Raw genomic sequence first — 11,527 nt, 5'->3', positions numbered from 1 at the left:
TTTTCTTTTCAGTCTGTTTGAGTGTGCAAACTTTGTTATCTTTTATCATTCAATGAAATACAATTTCCTTTTCTTCATCATTCCTGATGGTTTTCCTTTTTGTTTTCTTTTCTTTTCTATACAGTTCTTTTTACGCTAGTTCTAATGACATATCATGCATAAGGAATCCTCAGCCCGGTCTTAAAAATCAATCTGATTCCGAAATGTTAGTTCAAAAGGTAGATTGTGGTTACAAATCAGAATACGAGGATGAGGATGAAGCCTTTTAAGAGATTAGTAAGGAGTTAATTCACTTCGAAGAAAAACCCAAACCCAACCTGAATGACACAGAAGCCATCAATTTAGGGGACACGGACAATGTTCGAGAGACTAAAATAAGTGTCCACCTCGAGCCAAAAATCCGGGAGGAGTTAATCAAAGCACTCGTCGAGTACAAAGATGTTTTTGCATGGTCATATGACGACATGCCGGGTTTAAGCACTGATTTAGTAGTCCACAAATTGCCCACTGATCCAGCATTCCCTCCCGTCAAGCAAAAGTTGAGGAAATTCAAAACTGATATGAGTGTGAAGTTAAAGAAGAAGTAACCAAACAGTTGGATGCAAAGGTTATCCGGGTCACCCGATATCCTGTTTGGTTGGCTAATGTCGTGTCTGTGCCGAAGAAGGATGGCAAGATCAGAGTATGCGTCGATTACCGCAATCTCAACAAGGCAAGTCCGAAGGATAACTTCCCTCTACCCAATATCCACATTCTGATTGACAATTGTGCCAAGTGCGAGATTGGATATTTTATGGATTGCTATGCCGGGTATCATCAGATTTATGGACGAGGAAGATGCAGAAAAGACAGCCTTCATCACGTCATGGGGAACTTATTGCTACCAAGTAATGCCCTTTGGGTTGAAGAATGTTGGGGCAACTTATATGAGAGCGATGACTATTGTGTTTCATGATATGATACACAAGGAGATTGAGGTATATGTAGATGATGTGATCATAAAATCAAAACATCAAGCCGACCACGTCGAGGATTTGAGGAAATTCTTCCAGAGGCTTCGCAGGTATAACCTCAAGCTTAACCCCGCCAAGTGTGCATTTGGTGTGCCATCCGGAAAACTGTTATGATTCATAGTCAGCCGGCGAGGCATCGAGTTGTACCCATCAAAGATCAAAGCCATACAAGAATTGCCCCCTCCGAGGAACAAGACTGAAGTGATGAGTTTGTTAGGAAGGTTGAACTACATCAGCATGTTTATTGCTCAGCTCACTACAACTTGTGAGCCTATTTTCAAGTTGTTGAGGAAGGACGCTGCGATCAATTGGACTGATGAGTGTCAAGAAGCGTTTGATAAGATAAAAGGTTACTTGTCAAACCCACCTGTGCTGGTTCCGCCAGAACCAGGGAGACCTCTGATTCTTTACTTAACAGTTTTGGAAAATTCATTTAGTTGTGTACTGGGGCAGCATGACATTACCAGCAGGAAAGAACAAGCCATCTATTATCTCAGCAAAAAGTTCACAGCTTATGAGGTTAAGTACACTCACCTAGAAAGGACATGTTGTGCCCTAACTTGGGTGGAACAGAAATTGAAGCATTATTTGTCATCCTACACTACTTACCTCATTTCACGCTTGGATCCATTGAAGTATATCTTTCAAAAGCCTATGCTGACAGGAAGACTCGCAAAATGGCAGATTTTGCTCACAGAGTTTGACATAATCTATGTGACTCGGACTGCGATGAAAGCCCAAGCATTGGCCGATCATTTGGCCGAGAACCCGGTAGATGAAGAGTATGAGCCACTGAGGACTTATTTTCCTGATGAAGAGGTGATGCATATTTATGAACTAGAACATGCCAAAAAACCAAGCTGGAAACTTTTCTTTGATGGGGCTGCTAACATGAAAGGAGTCGGAATAGGAGTTGTGCTTATTTCTGAAACAGGGCATCACTATCCTGTTACGGTTTAGCTTCATTTTTATTGTACCAACAATATGGTTGAGTACGAAGCATGCATTTTGGGTTTAAGGTTAGCTACAGACATGGATGTCCAGGAAGTCTTGGTCTTGGGAGACTCGGACCTTCTGGTACATCAAATTCAAGGAGAATGGGAAACGCGAGATCTGAAGCTCATACCATACCGACAATGCTTGCATGATCTTTGTCAACGGTTTAGATCAGTGGAGTTCAGGAATATTCCAAGGGTCCATAATGAGGTCGCCGATGCTTTGGCTACCCTAGCATCAATGCTGCACCATCCGGACAAAGCCTATGTCGATCTTTTGCACATTCAAGTGTGAGATCAACATGCTTAGTGCAACATGATTGAAGAAGAATTTGATGGTGAACCATGGTTCCATGATATCAAGGAATACATCAGAATGGGAATATACCCAGTACAAGCCACGAGGGATCAAAAGAGAACAATTCGACGGTTGGCAAGCGGATTTTTCTTGAGTGGAGGAGTTTTGTACAAAAGAACACCAGACCTGGGGTTGTTAAGATGCATAGATGCTAGACAAGCTACGTCTGTCATGTCTGAAGTACATTCAGGAGTCTGCGGACCACATATGAGCGGATATGTATTGGCAAAGAAAATTCTCTGAGCAGGTTATTATTGGCTCACCATGGAGCGAGATTGTATTAGTTTTGTGCGCAAATGTCATCAGTGCCAGATACACGGAGATTTGATTCATTCTCCGCCATCGGAATTACACACAATGTCAGCGCCATGGCCCTTCGTCGCTTGGGGCATGGATATTATTGGACCAATTGAGCCAGCAGCATCCAACGAGCATAGGTTCATTCTGGTAGCCATTGATTATTTCACCAAATGGGTTGAGGCCAAAACTTTCAAGTCTGTGACCAAGAAAGCAGTGGTCGACTTTGTTCACTCAAATATCATCTGTCGATTTGGAATCCGGAAGGTGATTATCACAGATAACGGTGCTAATCTTAACAGCAATTTGATGAAAGAGGTATGTCAACAGTTTAAGATTACACACCGCAATTCCACCCCATATCGTCCCAAGGCGAATGGAGCAGTTGAGGCAGCCAACAAAAACATAAAGAAGATACTTCGGAAAATGGTAGAAGGTTCTAGGCAGTGGCATGAACAATTACCATTTGCATTGTTGGGTTATCGCACTACTGTCTATACTTCAGTAGGGGAAACTCCTTATTTGTTGGTATATGGAACTGAAGCAGTAATACCAGCGGAAGTTGAAATCCCGTCCCTTCGGATTGTCGCTGAGGCTGAGATTGATGATGATGAGTGGGTCAAAACCCGTTTGGAGCAGTTGAACTTGATTGATGAAAAAAGATTGGCAGCTGTGTGCCATGGCCAATTATATCAAAAGAGAATGGCAAGAGCATACAACAAAAAGGTGCGTCCCCAGAAATTTGAAGTGGGTCAGCAAGTGCTGAAACGCATCCTTCCACATCAGGCTGAGGCAAAAGGCAAGTTCGCCCCGAATTGGCAAGGGCCATTCATTGTAACCAGAGTATTGTCCAATGGTGCTTTATGTTTAACAGATATCGAAGGAAAATGCATAGACATGGCTATCAATTCTGATGCAGTAAAAAGATATTATGTATGATTTCTTTGGTATAATTGTTGATTGTTTGTATTTGGCCTTATTTCGAAGATTGAAATGACGAAGGCAATTTGTTCTACTATCTAAACACTTTACCCTTTTTCCCCTTTTTGAGCCTTATTTATTTCTTTCATACCCCTCTTTTGGAATCAATAATGAAAAAGAGAGAAGAGAAAGAAAAGAAAAAGAGAAAAGAAAAGAAGTGAAAAATATAACAACAAGGAAATTCAGGTGTGAACTATGTTTGACCTGATCCCTGTTAAAGGGTACGTAGGAAACTTTACGGCTCGGTCAAAGTGATATAAAATATCCAAAGATCCCCAAACAAGAAACTGGGGCAGAGGTTGTATTGTAATAAGAAATGTGATTCCAAAAGTTGTAATTTTAAACCCATGTCAAATTATTTTGAGCCTTTGATACCTTTTTGTCTAATCCCATCCAAAAGCCCACATTACGGTCCAAAGAAAGACCTTCTTATCAGTTTTTCGAGAGATGACAAGTCAAACAAATAGAAATGATTCATATCAGGGTAATACTCCGGTCCAAGCAGGGAAATTAATGAAAATGAGAGAGTCTTATTGGTGAAAACCTTCACAGGCACCATAAGGCGACGGAAGTTGAGAGAAATAAAATGAGAGAGTCTTATCGGTGAAAACCTTCACATGCACCATAAGGCAACGGGAGTTGAGAGAAACGAGAGAGTCTTATTAGTGAAAACCCCTCGAAGGGCACTATAAGGCGACAAGGAATTAAAAGGTGGCAAACGAGATAAGCTTGATGGAAAGGATCCGTCGAGACATCAAGTAGAATAAAGATGTTGTTTCGGCAAAAGAAAATGGGTTGCGAGACCTTTAAAAAGCAAAGTAGGGACATCAAAAAGATTGATTGATGTAAATAGACTGGGTTGATTAATCCAAAAATGCACAACATGACCATTGGGATCGGTTATTCCATTCAGATAAGTTATTTTCTCTTCAAACAATTGCTCAGAAAGATTTTTCTTGTTCTATCTTTCGAAGTCATCATTTTCCATTTCTTTTTTGGTTAGTAGTAGTTTGTTTTTAAGAAGGATTTTCAAAGCCAACTAACAGTTGCCAACATGGTGCAAGGTAAATGGGGATAAGACAGGCGAGGATAATGTGATGGGACGAGAAAGACGTCGTTGTAAGGCCAAATGATGGATTGGTCTAAGTTTTCGGGGACAGTATGGAGAAAAGGTGGAAAACAATGGTTGAGAGGTTGGTGAATACAGAATCATCAAGAAGGTCGGAAGTTATCAGCCAAGTTTCAAGATGGTCGAACAACGCAGAGCAATGGAAAAGAGCGAAAGGGAAAACCGTCCCCAGCAGGAGCATCCTCACGTTTTAAACTAACAAATTCTCTTTGATTTTAAGCAGGGACAGGAAATGTTATTGATGACAGAAAGACATGCCACAAGAAAGATTGTCAAACTGGGGCAGAAAATTTTCTTTCATTTTGAAATTTATCTGGAAGTCAGAAGCCCGCTTGGAGAATGGAGGTGTTATATCTTTAAGTTGTAGTTGAAATCAGGAGCCCGCCTGGAGAATGGAGGTGTTATATTTTTAAGAAGTTGTTGAGTCAGGAGCCCGCCTAGAGAATAGAGGTGTTATATTTTTAAGAAGTAGTTGAAGTCAGGAGCCCGCCTGGAGAATGGAGGTATTATATTTTTAAGAAGTTGTTGAAGTCAGGAGCCCGCCTGAAGAATGGAGGTGTTATATTTTAAGAAGTAGTTGAAGTCAGGAGCCCGCCTGAAGAATGGAGGTGTTATATCTTTAAGTTGTAGTTGAAATCAGGAGCCCACCTGGAGAATGGAGGTGTTATATTTTTAAGAAGTTGTTGAGTCAGGAGTCCGCTTGGAGAATGGAGGTGTTATATTTTTCAGAAGTAGTTGAAGTCAGGAGCCCGCCTGGAGAATGAAGGTGTTATATTTTTAAGAACTTGTTGAAGTTAGGAGCCCGCCTGGAGAATGGAGGTGTTATATTTTAAGAAGTAGTTGAAGTCAGGAGACCGCCTGGAGAATGGAGGTGTTATATTTTTAAGGAGTAGTCGAAGTCAGGAGCCCGCCTAGAGAATGGAGGTGTTATATTTTCAAGTTGTAGACGAAGTCAGGAGCCCGCTTGGATAATGAAGGTGTTATATTTTTAAGAAGTAGTTGAAGTCAGGAGCCCACCTGGAGAATGGAGGTGTTATATTTTTAAGAAGTTGTTGAAGTCAGGAGCCAGCCTGGAGAATGGAGGTGTTATATTTAAGAAGTAGTTGAAGTTAGGAGCCCGCCTAGAGAATGAAGGTGTTATATTTTTAAGGAGTAGTCGAAGTCAGGAGCCCGCCTGGAGAATGGAGGTATTATATTTTTAAGAAGTTGTTGAAGTCAGGAGCCCGCCTGAAGAATGGAGGTGTTATATTTTAAGAAGTAGTTGAAGTCAGGAGCCCTCCTGAAGAATGGAGGTGTTATATATTTAAGTTGTAGTTGAAATCAGGAGCCCGCCTGGAGAATGGAGGTGTTATATTTTTAAGAAGTTGTTGAGTCAGGAGCCCGCCTGGAGAATGGAGGTGTTATATTTTTAAGAAGTAGTTGAAGTCAGGAGCCCGCCTGGAGAATGGAGGTGTTATATTCTCAAGTTATAGTCGAAGTCAGGAGCCCGCCTGGAGAATGGAGGTGCCATATTTTTAAGTTGTTGTTGAAGTCAGGAGCCCGCTTGGAGAATGGAGGTGTTATATTCTTAAGAAGTAGTTGAAGTCAGGAGCCTGCCTGGAGAATGGAGGTGTTATATTTTTAAGAAGTTGTTGAAGTCAGGAGCCCGCCTGGAGAATGGAGGTGTTATATTTTAAGGTTTATTGAAGTCAGGAGCCCGCCTGGAGAATGGAGGTATTATCTTGTTAAGTCATAGCAGAAGTCAGGAGCCCACCCGGAGAGTGGAGGGTTGCAACAAAGATCCCCAGCATAAATTAAAGTTCAGAAGTCGAAAGGAAGGCAACACTAGTCAGAAGAAGGCAGTTCAAGCTTCGAAGGAAAAATAATTCGAAGCTCACAAGAAGGAAATAAGTAGTTCAAATTCGACAATCAAGAGAAGACTATGAGTTAAGACAGAAAGAAAGAAACGTCAGAGGAAACACCAGTCAGCAAGACATCAAAGCAACAAGAGACACCAGAGCAAGATTGAAGATCTAGATAAGATTTTGTAATTCATAGACTATAGTTTAGTCTAGCTTCTTATTTTCTTTTAGCATGGTGTAATAAGGAGGTCAGTAAGTAGCGGCAGCAGCAACAACAACAGTAACAGTAAAACCACAGCTCCCTAGCAGTCCCAGCTACCAAAACTTCCCGAACTACATTGACCTGATTTCCTTTTAGCCAGGGATATGTAGGAAACCTTTGAAGCAGAGGTTCGGTCAAATCTTTCAAAGATTCTTCAAACGGAGTAACCGAACGGGCAAAAATCGCTCATATCCGCTCACTTTATCTTTGCACGTAAACTCTTCGTGTTTCCGGACAAAGAGGGGCAGCTGTGAGCACGTGATTTTTGCCCTATGAGAACTACTCCCAAAAATTCAAAAATAAAATAGTTTTTCTTTGTACGCAATTTGGAGAATTTTCGTTGCATTTTGTTAATTATTCGTGTTGTCTCTGCGTGTTCATCTTTGTTTTAATTAAAGAAAAATACAAAAATAGGTTGCATTGACATTTAGGATTTAATTCTGTAATTAGGAGTAGTTAAGTATGTTCTACAAAAATGAAAAAATTCACAAAAAATAATGTACTTCGCGTTTTAATATTTATTGTCAAAATTGTGTGATTTTCTTTTATTCAATTTTGTGTGATATTTGTTTTTAAGAGTTAATTTGCATTTTAAGTTAATTTTGGTTTTACAATTTAAATTAGGATTTTTGGGTTTTTAATTTTGAAGATTAGTTTAAAAAGAAAAGAAAACAAAAATAAAAAATAGAAGATAAATCGGACTGGGCCATATTAATTTTGACCAAATCCAGCCCAAATTTTGTGTCTAACCCGGTCCAACTGATCAGCCCACTCAGACATCCCAAACGACGTCGTTTATGTCACTTTCAATCAGTGTCGTTGGGTTAAATCAATCCAACGACCGAGATCATCTCTCCCTTACCCATTCCCCAACCCGACCTGTTTACCGGAGATGGATCCGATCTCAGGAGTACCTAAACGGCGTCGTTCCACTTAAATGATCAATCCAGGTCGTTGATCTCATCAGATCAAACGACCAGGATTCGTTTCCCCCTCTGGTATATAAATTTAATCCCTTACCCAGCCCCCAAGCCAAACCCCTCCCCTTCGTCTCCAAGAACCAGAGACCAAACGACCCCCTGAAACCCTAGCCGCCCTTATGCCCCTTCACCTGAAACCCGGTGGCAACAACGCCACCGGCCACCAAATAACACCCCTGAACCTTCTAGCCACCCTCTCCACGAATCCATGTTCCGTTTACTTCGAATATCAATGGAACTCTTCGAATCTTCAATCGAAGATCGTCCAAAAAATCTCACCTTCTCCGATTAACCCCAAACTTACACCACTAAGCCACCTGACCTCCCTTATTCCCAAATCACCCCTACTTTTGTTCGAATCCCATTAGAACTAGTCGAATCTTAAATCGACTAACAAACCCTAAAAAGACCAAAACTGGAACCTGTCCAAAATTAGGAGAGTTTTGAGGTTGTTAATCGACCTTAGTCGAGTGTTCTCAGTCGATTAAGGTCCATTTTTTGCCTCAGAAGTTCAAGTCAGAATTACGAAGGTCAATGAGAACGGAGTTCATTTGGTTTCGGATTTTGAGGTATTTCTCCTCTTTTCCATTTTCTTTTTTGATTGTTGTTTGTTGTTTGCCTAATTAGGTTTCATTGCTATGTTTGTCAATTACTTCTTCCCCCTCTTTCGGACCTTTTTCTGGTCCAAATTTTCATCACTGTATTAATTGGATTTTATAGTTAATTGGATTTAGTTGAAATCACTCGAACCCCTGTCTGTTTGGTTTCACTCTGGATTAGTTTCTTCTTTACATTGTTGAGTATTTCAATTTAGGCAAGTTTAGTGAGTGATTGTATAAAACTGTGATCGTTTGATATTACTGTTGGTTCAAAATGTCTTATTATGTTATGTTTGATTCTTTCCTCTCCGTTGCCAATCAGTTTGTTGCATATGAATTCGTGATATTACAATGTTTCATTCATTTTTGTCTAGGTTTGGTTTAGAATTGTGAGTGTAGTGAGTTATTCCCATATACATGTGCATCTTAGCAGTTTAATATCAGTTTGCTATTTGATCTAATCTGTGTAGTTTGAGTTGCTGTTTGATTTTGATTAAGGAAATTGGTTATAGTTGATGAGGTACAGGGGATGGGACTAGGACAGTAAATCAAAGTAATTTTAGGGGTAATTTGGGATTCAAAATTTGGCAAATGGTCTTGCTAGTGGGCTGTCAGTAAAGTACTTAATTAACCATTAATCTAATGTGTTAGTGGGGAACAAAACATAATGGTATGGGGAGATTTAAAAGGCATTGATTAAAATATATTGCCCATACCTACTTGAACTTTAAATAAAGAAAAGGGTTAATGGGGAACAAAATATACTCTAGTGGAGTTCTAAAGGTATCATGGGCAGAATTAGTTTTCTAAATCTGCCTAGTGTTCTTGCGGGCTGGCAGGGTCAGTGTTTGGGTATAAAGGGAGGAGTCCGGGATCAGTCTAAGGGGGGACATTTTGGAGAGTATTGTAAGAGCATTGCTAACAGAGTATTTGAGGCTGAAAAAATATGCTGAGAATATAGACATACACACTTGGGTTCTACTGTTGCATTCAGGTCGGGTCTTAGATAATATTCTTAAAAGTTATAGCATTCAACCCTGCAAGGAGCTACTGTTCCATAAAAAAATGTTGTTACATTGGTTTAGAGTTTCATGGTGAGTAATTTTGAACAAAGTTGAGTAGGTTTTCGATTGAGTTTTGTTGTTGTCGAGATTTCAAAGGTTTTGAGACAGCTTGAGATGAGTTTGGTTGTAGTGTTGCAGTAGTGTGTTTTTCTGATTTCATTTCTGAGGTCGTTTGAGCTGTTTAAGTTTGAGTGTTCTGGTTTTAACTGGCTTCAAATTCACCTGGGTTTGCTGCATATGTTACTGGGTTGTTTGTGGATTGTTGTTTGTATTGCTGCTCGTATTACTGCTGTATTGCTGCTGACTTCCTCTTTATTCTTATGTTCACTCCAATCCAGGTACACAACTAAGCTCAATTTGATGTAGCCTTGAGATGTAAACATGAAATGGAAGTGCTCGGGCCCTTAATTATTTGATGTTGTATCTGTAGCTCAGTAGATATAGATGATAAGTAGTTATATAGTCCAATTTGATCTATAACTCAATGAAATGTGGACTGTGAAGTTTGTACCTAATTAGGACTGTTTAAACTGTTAATTCGTGTACATTAGTTGTAGACTTAGTATAGTTTGGTACTGATTTCAGTTAACATTGAATTAAAATCGAATATCAGTATTGTTTGGACCTACAATTAATCCAGAAGTCAACATGTGGTGCTTATTCTGATTTCAGGTTAAACGCGTTTTTTTTAAAAAAAATAGCCCGACATGCTAGTTATTGATGTCCTCTCCTTTGTTCGTTAAGCTCACTATTTCGACGTAGGAACAAGTAATTGCATGTTAATGGTTGATATCAATAGTCTACTTGAATTTGAATCAGTTAACTTATGAATGTTAGCAGAATCAAATAACCGAGTCGTGTAGTTCAAAACTCGATCCAGCATATGGATTGGGTTCTTTGGACCTAAAGTTGAAATGGCATTTGGTCTACTAATTTTCAATTGATAGACTATAGGATTTTCTAATAGTAACCAATTGGGGCCCCCTTTATTTCTTTAAAGACAAATAAATAGAAGAATAATAGTCATTTTAGGATTAGCCTTTAAATAATAAATGAGACGAGCCTCGCCAAATAAAACGCAGAAGTTGCGGGGCCCTCAGTAAATATTGCATTAAAATACTTTAGATTTCTGGACGGACCGTCTAATGAATTTCACGGCTTTCCTCAAAATAATAATGTGCTAGTCACTTTAGGCGCGCTTTCAATAAATTACTTTCTTAAACTCGGGTGCACATTTATGTGACCCAAATCCAAATCTCAACGGAGTCGAAATGTGTCAATAACCACGGGTGCATTGATGTGACGTGGTTCGAGACGTGTTTTCACGACATTGCAATTCTCTCTTAAAATAACAACAATAAAAGCGGGAAAGAGTTAAAATTTGCGCACAGGTCCAACATGTATTAAAATCAGATAAATAAGCTGAATATGACATTTGAGCGACCGTGCTAGAACCACGGAACTCGGGAATACCTAACACCTTCTCCCGGGTTAACAGAATTCCTTATCCGAATTTCTGGTTCGCGGACTGTAATACAGAGTCAATCTTTTCCTCGATTCGGGATTCAACCGGTGACTTGGGACACCATAAATCTCTCAAGTGGCGACTCTGAATTAAATAATAAATCCCTTTTCGATTGTCCTTTAATTGGAAAAAACTCCCCTACGCCCCTGCGGGCGCAGGTAAAAGGAGGTGTGACACTTACCAATAAATATATTTCAAATATACTTCCTTCAAATAAATATCCTTCAAATCTAATTCTTTGAAATAATATTTTGAATATAATTCTTTCAAATAAAAGTCACATTGTGATACCTCATTTCACAATCATAAAAATACGGGTCTTAGCTCACCTTCATATTTTTCGTAATATGGGCCTCAGCCCACTTTTATATTTCCACGGCACCTCGTGCCCATATTTCTATCACAACTACACGGACAACTCACATGCCAAAAATATCAATATATAAGAAAAATATGCACGACCAATTTACTTTACAAATAGTT

Source organism: Nicotiana sylvestris, chromosome 6, assembly GCF_000393655.2.
Source record: "Nicotiana sylvestris chromosome 6, ASM39365v2, whole genome shotgun sequence".
Classification (NCBI taxonomy): domain Eukaryota; kingdom Viridiplantae; phylum Streptophyta; class Magnoliopsida; order Solanales; family Solanaceae; genus Nicotiana; species Nicotiana sylvestris.
The sequence above is the reverse complement of the archived record's forward strand: the minus strand, read 5'-3'. Positions refer to the sequence as shown.